Below are 12,649 nucleotides of genomic sequence, written 5' to 3' on the forward strand. Positions count from 1 at the left end.
ACTATTATCATAATTTCTTATCGTTTAAAATTAAACAAGAGACGAAGAATGTGTGGGTTCCTCGCATGGCACAAGTGTATATAAACAAGGATTAACTTGATGCTTACATATATTTTCCCGAAATTTAAATTCAACTATTATCATTCGTTAAATTTCATTCGTAATCTGGGTGGAATTGTTATAAATAAATTCCACGCTAAAAAATGTTTAAATTCCTCCAACAAAAGTATTAAAATCTCGGTATCAGCTGTCAGAAATAATTTGAAATTCGCACGATTATTTTATCGGCTCAAACATGGAAAAAATTCCGCGCAAGATGAATTTATTAGAAACACAAGAGACGAAAACAACGTGTAGTACAACATGCGTGTATATAAACAAGGATTATGTCGATGATGCTCGAGAAATAATTCCCCGAAATTTTCGTCGTATTTTCGATTATAAACCCACGTCGAATTTGCAACAGAAATATTAAAACCTCAGATATCAGCTGTCAGAAATAATCAGAATAATCGATTATTCTTTACGATTATTTTATCTACAGGAAAAAAATTCCACGCTAAATGAATTTATTAGAAACATAAATTTAGCATTTTAAGAAGATTGCAACAAATGTTAAAATATTCAAAATTATTATATAGATCTTGAAATTCAAGACTGATAAAATAAACTACGAAGAAGATCGAAATATATTATATGATATGATAATGTTTCAGGGAATAATCTATGAAAAAAAGAGGAAGAAAAATAATGAATACTAAAATAGGACAAGAAATAAAAAAAAAAAAAAGAATTTATCTCAACGACGTGCAATCCACAATTGCATGCATAAAACATACGTATTCGAAATATATATATATATATATATATATATATATATATGGAGCAAATTAATAAAAGAATACGAGGTTCGTACAATTTAATGGTAAAATAACGTGGGGGATCCTTTGCCTCCCTATCTTCTCTGAGAAGTTCGACTTTATTTTTAACATCAGGCTACCCCACTGAGCTTCGACATTTTTTCTTCCTAGGTCGATTGAAGGGCTTTCGTGATCGACCATTCGTTTAATTAACCTCTCGCCTTACGATCTGAATCGTAGCATGAGAATTGAAAAACGAATTACGACGAGGATAGGTTGATTTTAATTTCAACATATATAAAACTGTGTGGGTCAATGAATAGAAATTCTGTATAATATTTCCATTCAAACGTGACATTGAATCGTAAATTAGCCATTGTTGGAAAATAAGAATTAAAAAGTAACTAGTGGTTCTCTAGTGATTTAAAAATAGAATGATATTATCGTTGAAGAAATAAATTTCTGAAAAGTATAATAATCATCATTTAACGAAGTTTAAATAAATTTTATTCCTTGGATAATAATAACATCAAAGAATAAATTATTTAAACATTGTAATAATACACGAGATTTTAAATTACATTTAATTATATATCCAATAAATTTGGCAACTTTTCCATTTGCAAAACAAATCTGTTTCAAATTATTTTAATACAACAAGAGTTATGAACGTAATTTGCTTAAATAGCAATAACGTTTTTCGGTAATTGATCATTTCTAAATGATAAATGATTATTGTGTACGAGATAAATATTAGTTGTAATAACGCATTCGAAACAGTGTATGACATTTACATGCATTAACAACGATGGTGAATTCATTAGCGTTGAAACACGTGAGAATTTAATGAACAGAGTGCAAATTATGTGAAATAAGTGCAACGAATATATCCGTAGGATTGAAGGTGGATTATTTAGTTGAAGCATATCTGGAAAACATATCTGCTATGCAAACTAGGCGAGATGGAAATACACATTTAATATCTCGAATCTAATCCTGTCTTTTCTATTTATTCTTTATTTTATTCGAAACAATTATTTATCCTTTTCATTCGTTATTCTTATTCCAAAAATAAAAAATACAAGAATATAATTCTACTGCGATAAAAAGTAAGAATAATTGTCGAAATAATCTCAGACCAAAGTTGTGACATTATTTCGTACAAAACATATCTTGTTCAACTAATATACTTGTCGAGTATTTTAAATTAAACAGATAACACGTTTATTTTTATGCATTTTCGTGAAACAACATTATTCGAAGTAATATTTCAAATGATATCGCTTCAAATATATATATATATATATACACAGATTTATTCTGTTAAAGAATAAGAAAATAGAAAAATATCTAAATTATAAAATAGCAGAGGTGCACAATTTCAGATCAATATTTTTTCAATTCAATTTTGGAATCACATATGTACGACTGTGTTATATTATAAGAATTTCTTTCTTTCTTTCTTTCTTTCCAAAGAATTCCTTTCTTTTTTTTTATCACCAATTTTTCACTTCGAATTTTCTATCCGGCCGCCATTATTCAGTCATCGATTTTTCGGTCGTTCGAGCAACCGCACAGCCATGCAATAAATTATCCTCAACCTCGACCTACGGTGGAATTGCCAAGAGAAAACACTGGATTACGGCAACCAGTGACTTTCTCTGACGGAATGGGCTGACTGGTATATACACGGACTTGGTCGTTAGAATGTCGACGAACATTGAGAGTTTTTTATTCAAATCACGAGGTCCTGCTCGCATTTTATGCGTGGAAAAATGAAGGAATGAATGGATTCACTATTGTTGAGGCGTGAGACTTTGAAGTTGCATATCAATTATTTCAAATTATTGTATTATTTTGTATGCTATTACGTTTTTCCATGAGGATAATAAATTACTATAATAAAGTGTATCTTTTCTCTCTAGAAAGAATAAAGGAAAATTTTAAAATGTAATAAATAAAATCTAAATAAAATTAGAATAAATATATTATAATAAATAGAATTTATTTAGATTAATCTGGAATTTGGAACGAATGTTAGAACGAAAGAATACAGAAAATGTAGAAAATTTCACTCTCATAAATGCGGATTGAAACTCTAGAGTAAAGTTTGAGTTCGATTTGGAGGATATATCGATTTGGAAACGCGTGAAATATGTGCACTTAGGAAATTAGAAGAAGATACAGTCTGATGTGAAATATAAAAATCGATAGAATTTTACATTTTACAAATTGAAAATGTGAAATAACCCCTTTTGAATGATAAACGAAAACAATTTTTCAAAAAGTAATCATCTATTTAAATTATTAAACGGAATTATTAGTATTAAAAATTTCATTGACTAATAAAAAAAGTAAAAAAAGTAAAGAAATAACCTTGAAGAAAATCCTTGCAAATTGAATTTTTTTCTTTGCATGAATATGGTACATTGCTTCTCGTGAAAAATGATTCAAAACTGTCGATTAATCACGTTTGTGTCGCAAAGAATTTCGAAAATGAAAAATTACACAGATGATTACACACATTCATCGTACATTCTATATACTCTGTACAACAATCTACACAGATTTTCATTATAAATAACAATTTTTGAATTACGTGAAAAATTCTTGTGTATCGTTATATTATCTTCTTCTTAATGCACACACAATTGATTACGCAAAAAAATTTAATTTTGAAAGAACCGTATTACCTTAAAAAAAAAAATACTTATTCCACAAAAAATAATTTGTGAAAACGAGAAAACACTCGCCTATCTACGAATCATAGAGATAAAATTTACAAAAGAAGAAACTGCATCAGATGCATCGCTGACAGATTTACAATTTTTAAACTCACCAACAAACGATATCTCAAAGCTTCCTCGAATTTTCTCAAATCTACATCCTGGTCTTTCGTCACAATCATACAAACAAACCAGATATCAACCAAAGTGTGTCACTCGTGTACGATATACAAACACATTCCACCACGTTGCAACGCGCACAAATATTCGAAGATTCGTTTAAATATTATTATTATATCGGATCGATTTACGTTATATTCGTTCGAAGTATCGAAAGACATCTCGACACGTGCTGTAAAGCGATCGTATGGTGGATGATCGATTGTAAACCGAATTTCCCATACCAAGCCTCCAACACCACCACACGATCCATCTACTTTGTATTTCACACGTAGCTGGTTGAAAACGCGAAGATTTAGTGAGAAATTTCTGACAGAATATGTGTACATGAAGATATAAAGAGGACGTTTGAGGCAAGTTTGAAAGAGGATTGATACATTGAAATTTATCGAAAAATATTCGTTCTTCGAAAATCTCTTTTTTCTTTCAAATCGAATTAAATGATCTCTTTTATACTTACACAAGTATTTTGACAAAAATTAAAAAAAAAAAAAAAAATAAGAGGTTCTCTGAGATAGGCTGGGTACACAAAAGATTAGAGCTTTGAATAATTAATAATAATAAATAATAATTGGAACGAGATATGTCACGAAGTGTGAAAAACAAAATATCGTTATCGCGATATCTACATAATGTAACAAGTATTTCAGTTACAGTATCATTTCTAAATGATTTCGGAATTATATATTATTGAAACAAACTTTTTATATAATCGTATCATTATGTAAAAAAAAAAAAAAAAAAAAAAAAATAAAAATAAAGATAGCGATTCTTTCGATCTGAAATTTTTATTTCCAATTCGAATATAAAAAAAATTGGATTGGAAATATCGTTACGATAACGAGTATATTTTCAATTTTAATTATTTATCGTTCCGTGTAAAAATTCAGATAACAGTTACATAACGCATAATCTTTAATGAATTGATTGAACGCGTGTACGACATTATTTCTAAAATTATTTTTTCGATATCTAACGCTCGAAAATATCGCTGCCTCACTTGGTCGTTTCAAATATTTATCAACAGTACTCAACGATATTTTTGTGCTCATCAACGTGAAAACAGGTGTGATCCTGAAGTAGGATCGCAAATATAATAAAAATAAAAAGATAAGAATTCTTAGGGAAGAAAGGGAGGAAGAATATCCGCGATAATGTCATCCCGTGGAAATTTCACGTTTCGAAATTTCCTCGATGATCGACAATTCCGATAGTGACGCTCCATTATGCAATAGGTAGGGAACCATGAAAAGAAAACTACTAACAGCGGGCACACTCTCTCCGGATCGATTCGATCACCGATCCGACCTTAGCCTCCTTTCATACCGGAATGGGGAAATCGGCAATTATGACAAACATGTTACTTTCTCCGTGTGTGTGCGCGTGTGTGTCACGTTGCGTATAACGTTACACGCGTAACATGCAAATACGATAGGTGTCCGAGATGAAACGTGAATCAATCCGAGTTTATTTCAAAAGTTACGTTCAAGTTTTTTCGAGATAAGTATGTTATTGCTATGTTATTTTATATACAGAGTGTTCCAGTTTAGGAAGTTCTTTATTCTTTATTTGTCCTATCATTTCTTTATAATAAAATGTTGAATGTATTTATGTATAATTTTTTATTTATACTTGTGAATATATTAAGGAAATTTGACAAAATTGGAACACTTTGTACAATTAATATGTTTTTCTCCTAAAATTATTAAAAACTTCAATTTATTTCCATATCCAACTGTAATAGGACCTTCATCTATAATCAAAAATCTTCTTCTAAATGATATTTCTTCTAAATGATATTTCTTATATATATCATACAATATTACACAATTAATATATTTTTATCTTAAAATCATTAAAAACTTCAACTTATTTCCATACCAATTATAATAAGACCTTCATCTATAATCAAAAATCTTCTAAACGATTTTTCTATATTTTTGCAACATCCTGTCATACAATTAATTACAACTCACATGATGCAATTCCAAAAGCAATATCCATCCATTTGCATCATTACTTAATTACACCTCTAAACCATATAATATTCCAAATAAAATATCAAATCATACCCAAGGGCTGTGAAAAAGGAATTATTCATCGCACACGTACACGCACAGACACGTAGCAATAAAAGGCTGATGAACTGAATGGATCATGGTTGAAAAGCATGGGAGGAGTTACGTGGCAAGACCTAGTTCAGATTGTCTTCGGGCTAATAACGAGTAATTAATCGAAACGGGGTTAGGATATTAAACTCACGTGGATCCCAATGCTCACATGATGCAACGGTATAACGTTTTCTGGAACAAGCCTTTCCAACATTTCTCGCGCAATTTATCGGCAATTCTTTTTCTTCCTCCCTCCCTTCCCTCGGAACACGTCGATTGTATACCACGCTGACACGAAGACAAACACTTCCTGCGTCTCGTGTATATACTGGGAACTTTGCTTCATTAGCTGGAACCAGGTGTATGGCAGGTGTAAATAACGTATTGAAAGGATTTATCGCTTATTTGGAACGATTGAAAAATTCTGATGCTCGAGAATTTATGATATTTTTCTTCTTTCGCTTTTCGCTTTTAATTCTTCAATTTTTAAAGATTAATTTCACTTTTATTGGAAGTGTTTCGATAGAGTGGTAACAGATCGATGAATAACGTAATCATGGAGTTATGGAATATATACTCTATTTTTTCAGAAATTTTATTATCCATATTAACGTAGATAGTATCTTTGAATACAGGTGTGTCGGTGGATTACGTAAACGGCGTATCGCTAATCTGAAACGATTAAACAATTTTGAGAGAATAATATTTTCCTTTTAATTCTTGGAATAATTTGTTTCGATAACAATTCTATTTCCGACTTTTGATTTTTTTTTTCTCCGATTTCTAACTTTTTATTTATCTCACTGGAGATTCTTATTTTCGAATTTTTAATTTCAATTCTCGATTTATTTAGATCGTAGCATCCTTTGAAAAGATCTAATACGCAGAAAATCAATTTTCAACGAATATTTAACAACCGTAGCAACAAATTATTCCAAACCATAATTTACTCGGTATTCTATTCCGTGATTGTGAAGTTACGAGCAAAGATTCTCACCAACGATTCGTAATAAATATTCCATCACGAACAGCTGATTTCTTACGGCCGATTCGGTCATTGGGAACGACAGTGGAACATGAATAGCTTGGATGCAATCGACTGTTAAATATACGCCTATGAAATATTTTTAGCCATAATATTGCCTCGAATCGTTCATTCCACGGAATATAACTCGAATTTGCTCATGCGTGAAGCAAATTGTTCGGTGTTTGGTAATTGTCGGTGGTTCTTTCGACTTTTCCATTCTTCATTTTTTTTTTATTTTTGTTTTAGTTTTATGCAAAAAGGTAGATACAAGCAAATTTCAAAAAACGAAAGAAAAAATTTTCTGTGTTAAGTTATTGCTAATTATATCTCGTTGCGGCATACGGATTGCTCAAGTTGCACTTCTCAAGTTGTGATTAATGAAAGAAACCTACAGATACACCTACAAAGTGGTTAGCAATTTAAATAAGTTTGTGCACCAAAAAAGTAGATCGCCGAGTTATTATTCTCGAATCACGGCTGTGTCAGATTTCAATTTAAATATCTATGATGAAGTGGAATGAATATTTATGAATTAAAAATTTTAGAAACTTGTTTCCTAATATGTTTATTTCAAACAAAAATCATTGCATCTGCAATGGATCTTTGTTGAAAAGTCGAATATACATATATCTCTGAGGTATCATATTTTATCACGTCAGAAGATTTCAAAGAAACAACTACACAAGTTTTATCCATTCCTAAAATCGTTTAACCCATATCTTTTAACACAAATTTTACTGAAAGAAATAAATGGTATCACAGAAAAGGTTAAAGTATTTTAGATTCATCACTGCAAATATCGAAACGCAGAATCACACACGCAGATTTCCTTTATTCCAGAAATCTCTTTTTTGAAATACGCATTCATCGTTTAAAGTCAATGAAACTGAAATCCGCGTGAATGGTTAGCTGACCTGGTTTTCGATAGTTATAGTTTGTTTTTGTGTTTCACCAGCAGCCTCTAACCAGCTGTACTGGTGTAACTAATTCCGCAGAATTGTTTACCATTGAAGTCTCCTATCTGTACATCCAGATATGGATCTAAAGGTATTGAGCGTATCAACCGATCGTTTCCATTGTGATAAATTCGGTCAAATAACTATCCGTAATTGTGAGGGAAGATTGAATCATATATCGGTGTGAATTACTTCGTTTTTAAGAATTAAACTCCGTCAATGAATATCTTGTTACCAGTACGTTAATAGCACGATGAAATCACTTGAGGTTTAATTGCTTCATTTTCCTAGAAAAACATGAAACTGTTAAAATTCTATCTATTTGATTGTAAAATTGTAAAATTGTCAATGTTTTACAATATTTTTATTATTCAAAAATAAAATTGTTTATTATATCTTTATATATGTTCTATTTAATTTCTATATTTATTAATTACAGTAACTTTTATCAGTTAGTTACTCGTTAAATAATATTATTTAATAGAAATTTTTATCACGCGATCAAAAACTCAACTTTAATTTATTCACATAATTAGAACTTTCTTTCTACTATGATTCTACATGTTTTTCTAAAAAAAATTTCTATTATGTATAAAACATTTCATTCAGAAAAATTCCTAGTAACTGTTCCACTCATTCTTAAAATACTTTCTCCAAGCTCTCAACAGTATCATTTCATCCAGAAATAAAAAAAAGAATTCGTGTTAATTTTTAACAAAGTTTATTTTTTCTCTTCATCTAAAAGCTTGTGTAATCTGTAAATATTTGCAATCCAACCCAGAAATGTTTAAAAAAATAATTTCCTCTGTTTTCGAATCATTATCATTTTTAACTTTATTTAATTAAAATTTTTTTTATAATATATTATGAATTTATTTCTTATCTTCTCACTTTTTATCGGTTTCTTTATATTTAGAAAATACTTATAATGAAATCTATAATGAAATCTATTTAAAAAACCGTTGCAATATTAATTGAGACACATTTTTCGAATCCTGTACGTTTATTTTCGACAGAGATATTCTAAGGAATGTTAGCTACTGTTTCTTTTCAATTCATGAAAGATTCTATCTTTTTCTCAATCGTGTATCTACTTATCACATAATTTAAATTCATTTAAAAATGTATGGTATTTCGTATTTGACATTATTAATTTTCTTTTATTAAGATTATCTTTATTTTTATTTCAATTAGTAATAATATTATAAAAATAATATTATGTTAATTTATAATTACACATATCTGTGAGTAATATATACAATTTCCTTTTATATTTCGTTTGTTAAATGGACATAAACATTTTTACATTATTTCTCCTACTAATTCCTTTTTTTTTTCATTAAAAAAAGTTTCAGTAATTTAATAATGATATAATTATAAAATAAGAAATATATTTTTCATATTTCTATGATTCATTGCTAGCTAAGATAACACCAATCATGGGTCAAAGATAACAGATTCCCTTCATAACAGCAATTCTAGGAATTAGATATTTTGCGGATAATTTCGCGAGTAGGAGAAATAATGTAAAAATGTTTATGTCCATTTAAACGAAATATAAAAGAAAATTGTATATATTGTTATTAATCACACATATATGTAATAATAAATTATAATATTATATAATATATATAATATTATAAAAATAATATTATTACTAATTGAAATAAAAATAAAGATAATAAAGAAAAAATAAAAGAAAATAATAAATAATAAATATAACTATAATAACTTAATAAAAGAAAATATAAAAAAATGTTGTTAAGATCTTTTAAAATCTGACAAACACATAATTGAACTAATTCTGTAATCTATCCTACACATACATTAATTTTACCTAAATTTAATCACTTCTAACTTATATAAAGTCATCAAGAAACCAACTACATTAAACTGAAAATTGATAATGCAAATGATCTTGAATGATCTTGAACATTAACGTATCTAGATTGATGAATTTGTCACGGAATAGACAGATCCACCTGAAAAAAATATAGTTTCATTAAAAAAAAATAAAAATTATATTAAAATCTATAAGAGGTATATTTACCTAAAATTTAAAATTATTTTTTTAAAGATAACATATCTCCCTCCGAGTAAAGTAAATCTTGAAATATTTTTCTCGATAATAATGGTTTGGGATAATTTATTCACTTCAAATGGAACACCTTGTACATACTATCTTACTTCGAATTTTTCATTCCAAAAAGAATGTCGCATCGTCGAGAATTTGCACAAGGATTACAAAATGATGAAATTGTTTGCGACGATGAAATTATGCAAAAATGGAATTTCACCCTCTGGCTCTACCAGGAAATTTCTACGATATTACCATCAAAATTGAGTTAAAGATTTTCTTGCATCGGCGATGATCGGTTAACGGATATTGAATTTTAGAGGTCGCGAATCATTACATCATAGGGAGATGTAATTATTGATTAATCCGTTAATTAATTTTTTACCGTATTTCAATCTTCAAAATGAAAACCTTGCCAACTGGATATTTAACCTGGGTTCCTAATTTCTTGATTTTCCAAAAAAAGGAGATAAAAATGGTACCATGATGTGTTTTCTGCCTTTCACCATCATCCATTAAAAATTAATTAATGTATGATTTATGAATAGGATTTTTATGCAAATATAAATATCAATAGATTTACAATATACTCTAAATTCGTAACAAAATTTCAATAATCAAGAAATTAATTCACCATATTCGATCATTTTATCCATCAATACAATAATTGAATCGAATATTCATAAGATAATGAAATATTCAATTTCTAGAACAAACAAAAAGTAGAAGAGAATATCAGAAATTCTGATCAGAATTTCTATTTTATTGGAGCGTTTATACATTTGTCGGAATAACCACAATCAAAACTGAGATCTGTTTCGAAAAAGAGGAAAAATAAAAAGAAAAAAGGAAAGAAAGAATCTCGTAATCGATGCTTATCGAAATTACTCTCTCCCTACGCGATATAATTGCATGCCTCTTGGAAACCGCTTAACCGAGACGCTTAAACCGTGCCAGAAGTGTTCGTTCTCAATTTTATAATGAGCCTAATTCCATCATGATTTAAATGCACGATTAGAAGAATCAGAAAACAGTGATGAAAAAAATTCCACGATATAAACGGTACAAACCGAGGATTACATGCTCCATTAAACGAAGAACGATAATGAGATAAGTCTGTCCAATTACGAACTTTGAAAAAAAAAAAAAAAAAAAAAAAAAGAAAAAGAAAAAAAAAAAAACCTTCCAATTAAAATTATGTTTCAAGCGGTATCTCAATCCGTCCTTCTTTCCACGTTTTTCTCGGTATTTGTACAATCGTGTCGCTCATGGAAATCGTTACGCTTTCTATGTTTGTAGACAGGCTTGATACGCGTGAAAGGAAAAGTCCTCATGATTCTGTAAACTGAGCCAGAGCCCTTGAAATTCTTTCCTCCTCGATCGTTTTTCTTCTTTCTTACCGAGGGAAGATGGATTATCCGCGACACACGCGTGGGCGTCACTGAAACGAGATAGTGTGTTAGTGTGTGCACGAGGTATCCTGTGCTTTCAGAATGTTCTAGATACGAATATTATTGAAGACAGTCGATGATCGTGAGCGTAGAAGCCGATAAATATACGTGGTGTCCTCGAGATTGCGGTGTGATCGAAGAGGAAGTACTTGTTGGCTTAAAAATGAGTCGAAAATAAAATATTTGTATACAGAGTTCTGTTTTTGAAAAGATTAAATTTGAAAATTATATCCTTAGAAATTTTCATGAAGTAATAAATAAATAATCATTTTCTATAATGAGTAATTATTTTAACATGGTATTGTCTGTTTAATGAGATCTGTAAGAAATATTATAATATTAATATTTTAATTATAGCATAATATTCTGCATTTTATATTAATATATAATTTGACAAATTTATTAAACGAATTTTGTACAATAATATTCTAATGAATATTGATCTCATATTGTGACAATACTCTGTTTGAAGAGGGAAGAGTTAAATTAATTATCCTATAGAAACTAAATTCAAATTAACAATATTAATTTTCAACTAGATTAATTCATTTTTAAAATACAATAGGCTAAGAATTTACAAAAGATTTAAATTATTTTAATTAAAAACGAAAGATTCAAATATTTATTTTTATGAGACAAACTCCATAAAGATAAATATTTGTTTTTTGATCTTCAAGCTGCTTTTCATCTTCGAAATAACATTCACTGCATTTCTATTTCGAAAATGTACAAACGGCAATCCTGTTTGAAAACTTTTGTATTTCTCGAAATATTTTATACTTTTTCTTTTAGAAGCATCTGCTCCTATTCCCGCAACAGTTTGTGCACTTTTCAGAATGTACAGTTGTCTACGGACAAGTAACTATAATATGTTCGTACACCAAGAAGCCGACTTTTATTCTGCATAAAAGAACAGTATGTAGAAAGGCTATAATGTACTATTTGCATTCTTCTTCCTGTTTTTGAATATTTTCTGTTTTGGCGTTACAAATTATAGATAAAACAAAGCATATATTCTATGTTATACAAAAATTTCTGTTTAATTCTTAAGATGAAAGAATTTTATAATTTTAAATTTTCTAAATTTATTCGAGAATTTCATTTCAATTAACAAATCACATATATGTGTCAAAATATAATTTTAACTTTTATAGTTCTTTTGTTAAATGAAATGAAATACGGAAGTTATGAAGGTTGGAATGTAAGGCCAATTTTGGTAAAAACAGCAACGAGTATTGTGATTCACTCTCTAAGGATATTC

At 29.0% G+C, this 12,649-nt stretch overlaps 1 protein-coding gene across 3 annotated transcripts in view; it reads right to left on the reverse strand.

The window, feature by feature from the left end:
• Window positions 1-12,649, reverse strand: part of LOC122710879 (solute carrier organic anion transporter family member 5A1) — a 54,646-nt gene that overhangs the window by 37,273 nt on the left and 4,724 nt on the right. The window lies entirely within an intron of this gene.

Source organism: Apis laboriosa, unplaced genomic scaffold (assembly GCF_014066325.1).
Source record: "Apis laboriosa isolate Shangri-la unplaced genomic scaffold, ASM1406632v1 scaffold15_cov152, whole genome shotgun sequence".
In the NCBI taxonomy this organism is placed as follows: Eukaryota; Metazoa; Arthropoda; class Insecta; order Hymenoptera; family Apidae; genus Apis; species Apis laboriosa.